Source organism: Falco peregrinus, chromosome 9 (assembly GCF_023634155.1).
Source record: "Falco peregrinus isolate bFalPer1 chromosome 9, bFalPer1.pri, whole genome shotgun sequence".
NCBI classification, from domain to species: domain Eukaryota; kingdom Metazoa; phylum Chordata; class Aves; order Falconiformes; family Falconidae; genus Falco; species Falco peregrinus.
This window is the reverse complement of record NC_073729.1, coordinates 30,891,154-30,903,866: the sequence shown is the minus strand read 5'-3', so window position 1 is coordinate 30,903,866 and position 12,713 is coordinate 30,891,154. Positions and strand designations below refer to the sequence as shown.

At 42.4% G+C, this 12,713-nt stretch overlaps 1 protein-coding gene across 4 annotated transcripts in view; it reads right to left on the bottom strand.

The window, feature by feature from the left end:
• The window catches only part of RIPOR3 (RIPOR family member 3), a 54,117-nt gene extending 46,639 nt beyond the window's left edge, over positions 1-7,478 (bottom strand). For 2 of the 4 annotated variants that reach the window (XM_055813262.1, XM_055813261.1), the window contains exon 1: positions 6,690-6,915. The gene's annotated coding sequence lies outside the window, so the exon portion shown is untranslated. Of the gene's footprint in view, positions 1-6,462; positions 6,484-6,689; positions 6,916-7,454 lie in introns of those variants that run through there. The other 2 variants (XM_027784468.2, XM_055813264.1) reach the window with 2 other exon arrangements.
• Between the last annotated feature and the right edge of the window lie 5,235 nt (positions 7,479-12,713).

The following is a 12,713-nucleotide window of genomic DNA, read 5'->3' as shown; positions in this document are numbered from 1 at the left end:
AAATATATATTTATACTCACACACAACAAACCTGTTGTATAGTGATGTTGAAGCTGAGATCTTACTGATGGAATTAAATTGATGCATTTTTACACACGATCCAGCCATTTTAACTGCTCTTTTGTTTTGTCTTCCATTGTAAAAACCAGGTAACTAACGCTACAGATCAGTTGTCTTCAAAACTTTAGAAAAGCCTGTGAACCTTCTGTATAGATCAAGTATTAGCCACATTTTCACATACGGTTACCACTCTATTGTAATTCCTCAAGCAGCTGCATATGCATCTGTAATATCTCTGTGTGTCAAATCTTTCTGAAAACCCTGACCTACTATTTGAACAGACCTCATCAAACAAAATCCTTCCTTATAATCCAGAGAAGCCCTCTAAACTCTTTTTGTGAAATTTCAATTACATAATGTAAAAACTGCAGAAATTCAGCACATAGGTAAACTGAAGGTTATTTACATTATATTTTGCCTGCACTAGTAGAACTATAAACCTATTCATGCTAATACTGAAGCAGTAAACATTAAAATATTAAAGCACACTGAGGTCTTTGAATTGCCTCCCTGTTTATCTGTTGAGTCCCAGCATTGGAGAATGATTTTTCCCTCTTCAAGTCTGCAGCAATTTAAATAATAAAACAGAGGTTATGTAAGTGCAGTGAATTATGGAAAAAATGTAAGTGGAAAGTACATATTTTTTAAATGCACTTGAATAACTCAAACGCAGCTGAACTGACATTATTCAGACTTTCCAGTCTTATTCAATACTGGATTGAAACCAAGCACAAGAAATTTCAGGCCCAAAGGACATTTTTAAGAAAATTATAAGTACCTATTTTTCTAGTTTACAATGTCTATTTGGGAAGGCTCTACTGCCTAAAGAAAGACTAACCTAGCTTCTCATGGGACCAAACAAAAGGGATGTGAACTAATTAAGGGGACGTTTGGATCAGTTTGCAAATAAAGACTGATTCAGCCCCAAAGAACAACCAAACCAGAAACCTGGATTCAAGTATCTGTGGTCTTCTAGTGAAACACAGATGCAGATTCTGATCCAAATTTGACACTGAAAGTTCATTTCTAACCTGTGCAGACACAAGCTCTAGGCCCAGCTCTGCATTCCTTCCACACCCACAATTGGAGTTCTGCCTGAATAAGGAATGCAAGAGAGAAATGAATTTCTTATCTTTATGGCAGATCTTGTTTGGTGATGTACACACCTGTGAACCTGCCAAAACTCAAACGTGTGACATGGTATGCAAAAAGATTTCTCTTGCAGGACACTTAAAATACGGTAAAACTATTTTCATAAGCATAAGTAATTGCTTCTAACTCTAGTATACCTGAATATATTTCGATACTTCTGTTATAAGCAATTTTCATCAATGCAAAAGATCCCAGATTTGTATGGGGGAAAAAAACCCAAACCAGTAATAGAATGAATAAATTGTGCATTTCCAAACTGAGGGGCATTTAAAAATACGGCTATATGAAAAAAAGCTTAAAAAAATAAATTTCACAGAGGGAAAATACTAAGCAAACAAACAATAAAAGAAGGCTTCTTGGCATATTTTATGTCCATTATCCTCCAAAATCCCAGGGTAGCATTATGCATACAGATGCATATGGTAAATTTTCCATCACTCCAAAGAGACATGAACTTCACCCTGGCTTTTGATAAGATAAATGCAATTACATTTCCTCCAACTACCCAGCCAGCAGTATTACAAAATTTGCAGGGAAGAAGACTTTTCAAATGCACAAATGACAAAGAATTGTGGAAACAAGTCTCTTTATGTGTGAATCTTGGCCTTTTTAAAATCTTCCCAGATTTTTGAGCCAAGTTTATACAAGAAATGCCCACCAATGTTAGTTACAGATGCTGTACTTTATGATGCATCTATGATAAAATTGAAATCCTAGTGCAGACACAATTTAATCAGCATTTTTGTTAGTTTAAATTAACTTGGTCAAAAATCAGTAGAAATTGTACCAAAAATAATTTTTTTTCTAGTATCCACATCTGGAGGGTTTCTGACAATTATTCCATGCACCAAACTGTTCTGGTGTAGCTGTGGCCTTCCTATTTTTCTCTACCCCAAACAATATGCAAAACTGTAGGATAAACATGCCTTTCTGTGGTCAAAAAAGTGAAAAGGTGATATTAAGGTAATTCATGTTGCATTTGGTCCAGACAAATACTTTCATAATAGTTGAGAAGGCTATGTTGATTAGAGTATCCTGTGCAACTATTCTGAGAAAAAGAAATGCTAGCTAAAATCTAGGGCTTTGGCTGCTTCAAGGCTTCCTAGGTAAGATTAAGTCAAAATATTTCCTATATACATTCCCCCTTTTCATCAGCATGTCAACTGTAGTAAGAATGTGCTACTAATTTTCAGGATCAAAATCTGAGATAATTTTGTATTATCAAATGTTTCCTTACTTTCACAGAAACAACTATTACTGGAAATATTTTCTAAAGCATGTTGCAAGCGGAGCTGAGTAAATCAGCTAGCACACTGCGCACTTTTCAAGGAAAAAGTTTCTAAAAATGAGTCAGGATTTAATAAAAAATGTCTCTGAGGTACGTAACTCATGCCCATAATAGAATATTTTTCAAGTTTTCAACCCTGTATAGAGAATTTTAAAACACTAACAGATGTATGAAACAAAAAAAGCAAAATTCTCCCTTATTCTCTGCCATGCACACATATAACACACAGGAACCAATGAGAAGCTCTAAAACATTTTCCACTAGACAGACAATTTGCTTGCAATTCCTTCTCCCTTTAAATTGTTTCTGTGGCAACACATCTGGTGCTGTAATTCTGGGCCAGAACATTAACTATCCTGAAAGAAGAAAGTTATGTTGTTGTTCTGATCTGCAAGAATGTGAAGCAGAAAGAGATCTGCAAATACACGTAATCAGATAGCCCTTTATGCATTCATAGTTGCACAGAATATTAGCTACCGATATTTATGCATAGCTTAAAATTACATGTTTAAAAATGTTTCAATAATGGTTAGAGAAAACTCTTGTGATGAGCAGACATACCGTGACCCAGCTTTTTTTAAACAAAATGATGAGTGCTTTGTTACCGCTGTTCCTGCCCTATGAAATAAGCGAGGAAAGTATTCAGCTAAGAGGAACAAGGCTCATTCCCTAATCATAAATATAACTCATGATATTGATTTCTTATCATCTCCCCAGTACTATGTAAATATTATTGTATTATCACCATTTTACAGCTGAGATATGTCAGAAGCACATAAGGACAAAATGTCTGAACTGCCTGTTAAAATTCAGATGCCCCTATTATTAATTACCCATAACACGCACCCCTTGCCTCTCTAAGCTCTTGAGGGCCAGCAGATTTTACTGGCCTTACTTGAAATGATAGGAACCTATTGATACTTGATGTAAGCCTCAGACATCCCAGCTTGAGCACGCCAGCATTCTCAGAATCTGTAGTCTGAGCAATTTAGTTGTAGAGAAAGGAAAGAAAAACAGGAATAGAAATTTACAGCCCCAATGCAGTTTGCTAAGTCAACAAGTGAACATTTTTTTTAATCACTAATAATCCTGACAAGTCTGTCTGAAATCTTAAAGTCATACTACATGACTATAATGAAATGAAAGTTGTTATGGGTATTTTACCATGCAACTGAGATCGACATCTCAAGATATAAACCCTACTGTGGATCTTAATTCATGACACAAGGGCTAGAGCAATTTGCAAGAGCTACTGCATTCATTTGACTCAGCCTGGAGTACTATGAGTTAAAAAAATAATGAAAGTGGATTTTTGCTACTTCATCAAGCAGATCAGGGATGAATTCATATGTTGGGGAAAGAACACACCTGATGAATAACAAAATATCACTGACACAGTTACTTTTCCAATAATAATTGCATTTAAGTTCCCCATTAAACTAATTTTATTTTTTAATTTGAAACAGCTAAATTCAAATCTAGACCAGCTACACATAAATCGGTTTGCTAACTACACTTACAGTACTTTCTGTATTAACAATAAAGAAGACAAGATCGTCTTGGTGTTCTGATCCTCTAAATTACTCATGATTAAATGCACTGATTGGCTGAAAACCAAGTTTTCCCCTAAAAAATTGAATTGAATAAAAATAATAGTTTTCAGGCATGTCTTTGAAGACATACTGGTTTAAAGTAACCTGTGCTCAGGGGCAGTAACCTGGCAACAGAAATGGAAAAGTTGAAAAAAGTGGATAAAACCTGGTATTTCATAAATATGTATGTCCCTTTTGTACTTGCAGAGGCACCATCTTATGATCAGAATTAAACGCAGCACCCTGAGCACCTGCAGTCATTAAAGGCCGGCTGATGTCCTTAGCGAGACTTGCAGTCTGTATAATTTTGGATTGTCACCAGCCAATCATCTTCCAAAATCCAGCTCTGGCCAATAACAGTCTGGGTAAGTCAACTCTGTTCCCTTTTTCTCAGCCTTCTGGCTAAGACCGAGTGTGTATATTTAACTAATATTAAACCTACTATTTTACATAAAACATCTCCTTCACTTCCAATTTAGCCTTTCTATTTATTTCATCCAAACGGCATAAGTAACAAACCTTCCGAGACAGTTCCCACTCCCTTCTTTTATCGTGTATAACTTTCTATACACAGAACCTCCGTTTTGTCCTGGTGCACTGTAACACCACATTATCACTCCTCAAACCCCTGAGAAAGAGACACATTAAAATCGTAACATTCCCCCCTCGCAGACTGAGTCTGGTTTCCTTTTTGAGCCCTAATGGCTCTATTCCTCTTCTCAGGTTCTTTGTAAGGATACTGCAAAGGAATATTTGTGAAGGAATTAGCTGTGGAAGGGAATAAAGTGATATTGGTGGATTTGATATTACAGAGTCCCAGCTCCCTGCCTGGATTTCTCCTAAAGGAGCCCAGGGCTAGAGTGAACACTGTAGAGCAACTGTATGGCTGCTCTTTGTCTTGACAGAAGGAAATCATCTCATGTTTATACTACCCCTTAGGGAATACCATTACATAACTCACTGTTTGGCCTATATTTCCCCATTCTTGGCTCCACACTGTTAACAGAAACACCACTGCAGTAACTGCAGTTACTGACTCAAGAATCGAGCACCAGATAGGAACACAGGACCTGTCATCTCAGGGAAGCCCTTTAATTCCTCTAAACAGTATCCAGACTCCAATTGGAGGAAAATTTTGCCAAGCCAGTTGTTCCCTACTATATTGCCTGTGTTGTATCTCACACAAGTTCCCCTTTAGACCTGGAGCGTAAAGTAGGCTTGGCCTGCCATTCAATAACAGCTCCGTCCCATCTTGGCAGGTTTTGTGCAGCTTTTCCCACACTATTACATGTCGTGCTTATGTCATTCACTCTGAAGAATTCAGACAGCAGCGTGTAAGTGATCAACTGCATGTGAGATGAATACAACAGAGAAGCAGTTCCTACCACACATGTTCCTTTAGACACCACATCTTTGTCAGATGTATCTCTCCATTCAACACGAAATGTTCCCTCAGACACATTTTGCATTGTTTACTACCCTTACAAATGATCTTCCTCTGCTTTCTTGTTTTTTCTAAATGAAGTTCTTTCCAAAAAGAGTATGTAATGCCCCTCATTAATAGGTGTAGCTCCCATTTTACAGCTGTGAAAACACAGGTAGAGACGGATTAAGTCTTGATCCCAGCAAAGGAAATGACTGAATCAGGAGTTCTGAGTACTGGTGCTGTACTCTGACTCTGGTTCAATACTCAAGAAATGGCTCAAGAAATATGTAACCTTATTTTTCAAATTCCTTCAAGTTTCTTTGGTTGATGAACAACTCGATTTCCATATGGCCCAACTTATTTAAAACACTTTTTAAAAGGGGAAATTAAACTCTGTCTGAAGCAAAACGTAACTGGGCTGTGACCCAAAACCTCAATTCGTATTTATGAGCAAATAAAACATAATCTCTGCACAGACAAAAAGAGTTAACTAAAATATAACCAGCCCATACAATGCCACCTCCAAAACACAAACCCTACAGGATGGCATAAACGTTGTCCTCTTTCCCACCTGCTCCAGCCAGATGTTCACCCCGCAGGGGGTTCCCGGGTGTTTGTGGGCATGAACGTGCTGTCTTCTGGGGCAAAAGCTACCGCGCCTCTTTGCGCGGTGCAGCCTCTGCAGGAATATCAGCATCCTTTGCAGCTTGCCTACCTACAGATTCCCGTAGACTCCTCAGGAGCCTACCGCCCCTATAGGTGACGAGGACCCCCCCATAGGTGACACGCACCCCCCTACTAGCTGATATGCCCCTCCACTGGGCGACATGCCCCCCCTCTCGGTGACATACCCCTCCACCCCGTGACATGCCCCTCCTCTCGGTGACATACCCCTCCACTCGGTGACAAGCCCCCCCCCCCGGTGCCCTGCAGCTCTCACCCACCGGTGCGGTGCCGCTGCCTCCCCGCTGCCCCGCGCGTCTCGCAGCCCCGTCGCCCAGGCGGGCGCCCGGAGCGGCGCTACGGGCGCGCCGCGGCCCCGTCCCTCCCGCCACCGGGCAGGGCGGGGGTCGCGGGCGGGACACCGCCTCCCCCCGCCCGGCGCCGGGGCCGGCACCCCGCGCTGCCCCCGGCGGGAACCGCGGGTGCCCCGCGGCCAGGTGCCTCCTACCTGCCTCTCGGCGGCGGAGCGCGGCGCTCGGCTCCGCTCCGCTCCCGGGACAGCGCGGCGGCGGCCGGCGGCGCGGAGAGGCAGGGCCCGCCGGGACGGCCCCGATAGCCGCCGCTTATCGCCGCTGCCTGTCACCCAGCTGGGCTCCGCTTCCAGGAAGCCGCGGCTGCGGAGCGCCTGCCTGCTGCTGGATGCCGCCGGCCCCGTCCCGCTCGCTGCCTCCCTCCCTCCGACCCCCCTCATCCTGGCAGGGGGGCTGGGAAAGTGCAGCGCGGCTCCAGCACATGCCGAGCCTGCGGTCACGGCCCGGACCCTCTGCTATTAATCAGGAGCATCCCCAGCGCCCCCTTGCTTACTCCGGCTGCCTTACTGCAGGCCCCACCGCGCCGCAGGGCAAGGACAAACCGGCGACACGCGGGGACGGCCGCCCCTGCCGCCCCGTTGATGCCTCCGTTCCCCTGCCCCCGGATCCTACCCCTGCACTTCTCAGGCACTTTCTCCCGTGCCTGATTCTCTCCCTTCCCATCTTCCCTCCACTCCTCCTGCCCTTACCCCACGCTATCCCCTCACTATCCCTTTTAAGATTCCCTCCTCCTACAACCCTCGCTGTCCCAGATCTTCACCTTTCTTTCTCTCATTGCCTCCTCCCTTTCCCCATCCCAACCTCCCATAGTTTTCTGTTACTGAAGACATATACTTTGCTCTCTTTGATTCCTTGTTAACCAAAGCCCGCTCCGAGCCCTTTCTGCTGCGCTCGCTACTGACCTCCTTGTCGCTTCTTCGGGCAGGTACCGTTCCTCGAGAAGCAGCTTCCTTCTGCTCGCTCTCTAGACACCTTCCTGATAATCCTGACAAAAAAGATGTGAAATTGTGATGTAGAAAGCAGGCTGACATCCTGCCCGGCTCCTTGCCTCACCACATGAACCCACACAATCATATCTCTTTTCTTGTGAGCAATGCCTTGCCAGGCCTTTTGTAAACATCACCAGCCAAACGTGTGCCTGCCGTCCGCAGAGCCCCTTGGACTAGGGTTTGGCTCAACCCCCTTCCACTTTCCCCTGCGGTTTTTAGCACCGTTCCCCCATAAGGTTAGCATGCTGACTGACTGACGGCACGGGAAGCTTGACACTCCCCATGAGGAGAATAAGCTGACTGTGCAGAATTTGGGTATGCTCTTACAATAACTTTAACAGTAATAGTGTTTGCTCCCCTTTTGACCATATTCAGCAATATCTAGGACACATACAGGACTCTTCCCTCCTGTTTCAGGAGGATAAAACACAAACTAAAGTTCTGAAAGTGCCAGATGACCAGAGATCACACACAAGAACCTGTTAGGGCAGAGTTATTCTTTTCCTTTTCAATAATTTATGAAGTTGATTAGGATTTGTATTTTTCTGTGTGCTTGCTTCAAGGAAAGCTTTGAAAAAGGCAAGGGAAGATCTCTCACACAGCTGAATATGCTTTTAAGAAGACTCATGAGGGAATTAACACACATGAAAGTGAGAGCAGTAAGAGACAAAAACAGATGGGTTGATGGAGTTGGCTGCACAAACAACTCAAGCACTTTGGGCTTTAGATATTCTAGAAAGAACGGTGCTGAGACGCAAGTAGAAGTGAGTTTCACACAGGATCTTGAAACCGATTGGGGCTTGGAGCGCTGAAAAAGGCCACGGTGATACAGCATGGACAAGACTAGTAGCAGAGCTGGTGTACCCAGCGAGACAAAGCAAGGAGATGCAAACACAGGGACTTGTACAGGTCAGTACACGACACAGTCTAATAATTATACCTCTGCTAAACGTTCTCTTGATTCTCCTAGTATTTTGTGGTTTTATGATCAATCACACTGACTACTTGAAGAATGCCCCACTGGCAAATACAACCGCAGCAGTTCAAGGTGCAGCCAGCTGTGTGTCCTGTCTCTCAGCTCAGGCTTTCCAATCATGTAAGGCTGTCAGCAAAGCCGGGTGCGTGCTCCAGCCTCAGACCCCGCAGCACCAGCCGTATCAGGCCAACTCAAGCAGCACAGGACGGCGCTAAACCAGGGCCTGTGAGCGGCAGCAGCTGCAGTGCGGCCTCGTGCCTTTGCATGCCAGCCCCACAGCAGGGTGGAGCGCACAGGGGCTATTTTAAATTGACTTAACTGGATTTGCAGAAGGACATTTGTCAGAACACCTAATCTCTGCAGGAACCCTAGGCAACCGGTTGACCAAAAAACCTTTACTGTTACTGTCATTTCCTCCTAAACATGAGACATAATAAATTTCACAGACCAGACCCTCAACTGATGCAAATGACCAAGGTTCCATCACTCCCGGTGCAGATGTCCCTATTCACTTCAGCTGAGGATTGGCCTTACGTGTTTTTATTCCAGTTTATTTTTTATGATCTTCATTTGCTGTGTCTTCATCTGGTGTGTTTATGTGGTTGGTGCTTGGTTTTCATTATTTTTGACTGCACTTCAGATTATTTGCTCTATGGTTTTGTTCACATTCTCCTTTTCCATGAAATTCTAATAAAACACTTGGCTACAGATTTTCCAAATTGGATACTGATGTTTAGTGCAGCTAATTATGTAGCAGGGTTCAAAGCGAGTTCTATAATGTAACAATTTACATATTCTCGAAAACAATGGGCACAAACCTACAAATGATTGTTACAAGCTACACATTCTTCTGGAATTTCCTTTAAAAATACATACGCTTAGTATTCTCACGCACATGAAAAGCAGTAAATACTGCATTGCTGGCAGCATTATAATATTTACAATGAAAAAATAAAACACACTCTGATGTCTCTCAGACCTAAAGGGACATTTAAAAAATGCTAGTACATCTCCTTGAAGGATCTCAAAGCACTCCATAAAAGCACTTCACAAATTCAGCCACTCGACATTTATCCAGTATTATGCCAAGGATATACCAAGATCATTTTACAATGAAATATCCAGGGTGGTTGCAACAACATTATACATTTAGTGTTTCAGCCTCACAAGTGTTCTGGCATAATCAGATTAGCTATAATTTTATTGTGTAAGTACTGAATTAAGCCACTTTTGGTTTTCTAAACCGACTGAACTACAGACAGCAAACCCTGTGAGCAGACCATGCTTCTCAGGAAGATCCAGACTAAACCGACTTTTAGAAAGGCTGCTATAAACCATAACTGTTTATAGTAGCAATAGCTAATAACTCAGTATTTAGTCCTATTACTATGATCCTTTACACCAGGCTGACTTGCAGAAAAGTCGTTTTTCTCGCCACTCATAATGCAAGCAATATGTATGCAAACATTTGCTTGTGTCTCTACCCCACCCTTTTTTATTTTGTATTCTTTTGATTTTAGAATACTACCTAAATGTTAATAAATACAAAGTAATCTGCATAAAGTAGATTTAATCTATCAGCCAATCAATATCCAGATCAGGCACTTTCATTACTGTAGCACAACAAACTTTAGACCATGTTATAACAAACTCTCCCTACATAAAGAGCATTCACTCAGAGTTTCTGAGGGTGTGTTACAGCAAGATTAAACCGTAATTACACACAACCAGAATTCTAAGCACATGATTATTTTTGCTTCTTTGTGCGCCTATCTGCACTGGAGTTTATAGTTCACGGTATTATAACTCAGGAGGGAAAGTAAGAGATGAGCCAACAGAAGCAAAGAATATCTTCTAAAAGCTGAACGCAGCTGGGACAGTGGCTGAACTCACATGGATTCAGTATTTCCAAATGTGGCATACATGGAAAAATTGAATTGCTTTTCTACTACCCTTGGCTTGTACTTTTCTATTTTTACTTATTACTACTGCATCAGTACTATTTAGTTAATAAACAGTGACAGTTCTATTATGTCCGTATACGAACGTCTGCCTGTTTCAGCTCTGTAGTTTCACAATGGATTTGACTTGTTCGTGTATGCACACACAGAAATACCAGGAGAAAGAGCCTAATTTACTTTGAATTGTCTAAATACAATAGTCGTCTTGTATTTTCCTAAAATACGTTCCCAATAATTGTTTGACATTATCCGAAAACGTTGTTAACTTCACCTTCCGATTTCAACAATAAATCAATGAACTATGAAACCACGGGAGGATTGATTTTAGGTATCCATTACAAGCACAGGGGCAGGGGCGGGCCCCGCGCGGCCGGCGCCCCCCGGAGCGCGCGCCGCTGGCAGCGGGCACAGCGCCCCCTGCCGGCCACCGGCCCCGGAGCGCGCCCCCGCGGGCGGCAAGGGGGGTCCTCAGCACGAAAGCCCCCCACGCGTGTCCTACGCCGACAAGCCCCACCAGGCTCTGTTCCCCACCGGCTAACCCACCTTCCGCATACACGTAACGCGGTCCAGTTCCCACTGCACCACAGGCGTCGCCGGCGTGGCCAGTGCTTTCTTTTGAGCGTGTGAGCACTCTTGGGTGACCTGCATATCATCCCGAAATAATTCAACCATAATAAGTAATAACGAATTATTTTATAACGAGATATCATTATTTTTGCAATTGGATGCAGGTATCATTCGCAAAATGAATGCATTTTCTCACAGTCTGAGAAGTAACAGAACCGTAACGGGTCCTGCTGTTATTCCCCTTTGAGCCTCTCCCTCAAAGCAGCTTGGCTCGGCAGCAGGGCCAACCTGGAGGGCACAAATTTGTTTCCAGCAGGTCTCAAAGAAGGTAGACACAGAAAAGCATGCAAGCTCAGGGAAAGGGAGTTAAATGCAAGATTTCTGAAACAATACCTGCAAAAGTATGGAGCAGAGGGACTTGCTTACAAGAGCGTTACACAAACTCGCTACCAAGCGATGTCAAAATAACGCATTGACAAGCGACGCGGAGTGATTAAACATCACACCCTGGGGACAAGAGGACATAAAGAGAACACAGTCCAGCCTAGCTGTGAAGCAAGGTGCTGTGTAACAGGAGCCGGATGTTTATAAAAGATTAAACCGTTAGAATCCATATTGGCTTGTTCACTTTAAAGCTCAAATTTTACCCTTGTTTGATAGGAAATTACCTTTAACAACTGACAAAGCCTAATAATTTGTAGCTAATAATTGTAGTAACAAATCCATCAACCACCATTCTGTATAAAAACATTCCCTTGTACTAAAAAGCACAAGTACTCACTATTCAGCAGATGGCACTTAAAGTACTATTTCTTCTATGTTACAGCCACTAGCAGAGGGCACTATTTTACTCACAAACAGCAGTAACATGCTTTCTGGACAAACTTTAAAGCAAAGTCTTTACTCCAAAAGGTTTCTTAGGCAGAGCTTTCTTCTCTAAGAACAAGACAAAATTAAAATTCTAATCTGTACCAAGTGAAGTTTAAAAGAAATTCTGAAGCACTTATTCCTTTGAGATGTTGTGATTTTTCCAAATTCTAAATCAGGAACACTCCATGAGTACTGGAAACACACATAAGTAATGTTCACAAATTCCTCTGGGGAAAGAAACACTGAAGTGTTACCTACTGACCAGCTCCAGCAGCAGCATGGTTTCTTTCAAACACTTTAGTCATGAGTTGAATCATTAAACTATACACACGTGTGCCAGTGCGAGACGTCAGCTGTGATTAGTACTACTGTGTTTAAATAAGACAGAATTTCAAAGTAATCTGGAGTCATTGAACAGAAATGGATTACTAGATGAATGGGAAGAAAAAGCTTTAAAAGCTTTAAGAGTTTTTGTTAGAAACCTCAGAGAGTACAAATTTATGTATAGTGTTAGCTTTTGACTTGTTAGGAAAGTATTTTCAAAAAACTTCAGAAGTTTATCACAACTAAAGCCCTTAACCAAGAATAATCACAGAAATGTTCTACAGACCATCCGCTGCTGGGACAAACAGCATACTTTCCAAAGTACTCTCAAAGCATCCTTCGTTAAAGGTCTGATGTTAGAGCTAGCTGAAAGTCAGAATTCCCTTTTAGAATGAAAAGCAAACATTTCTGCAGAGGTAAGAAAAACTGGAATAATTCACCATTTTCTCCCTCCTAATAAATAATTTCATAACA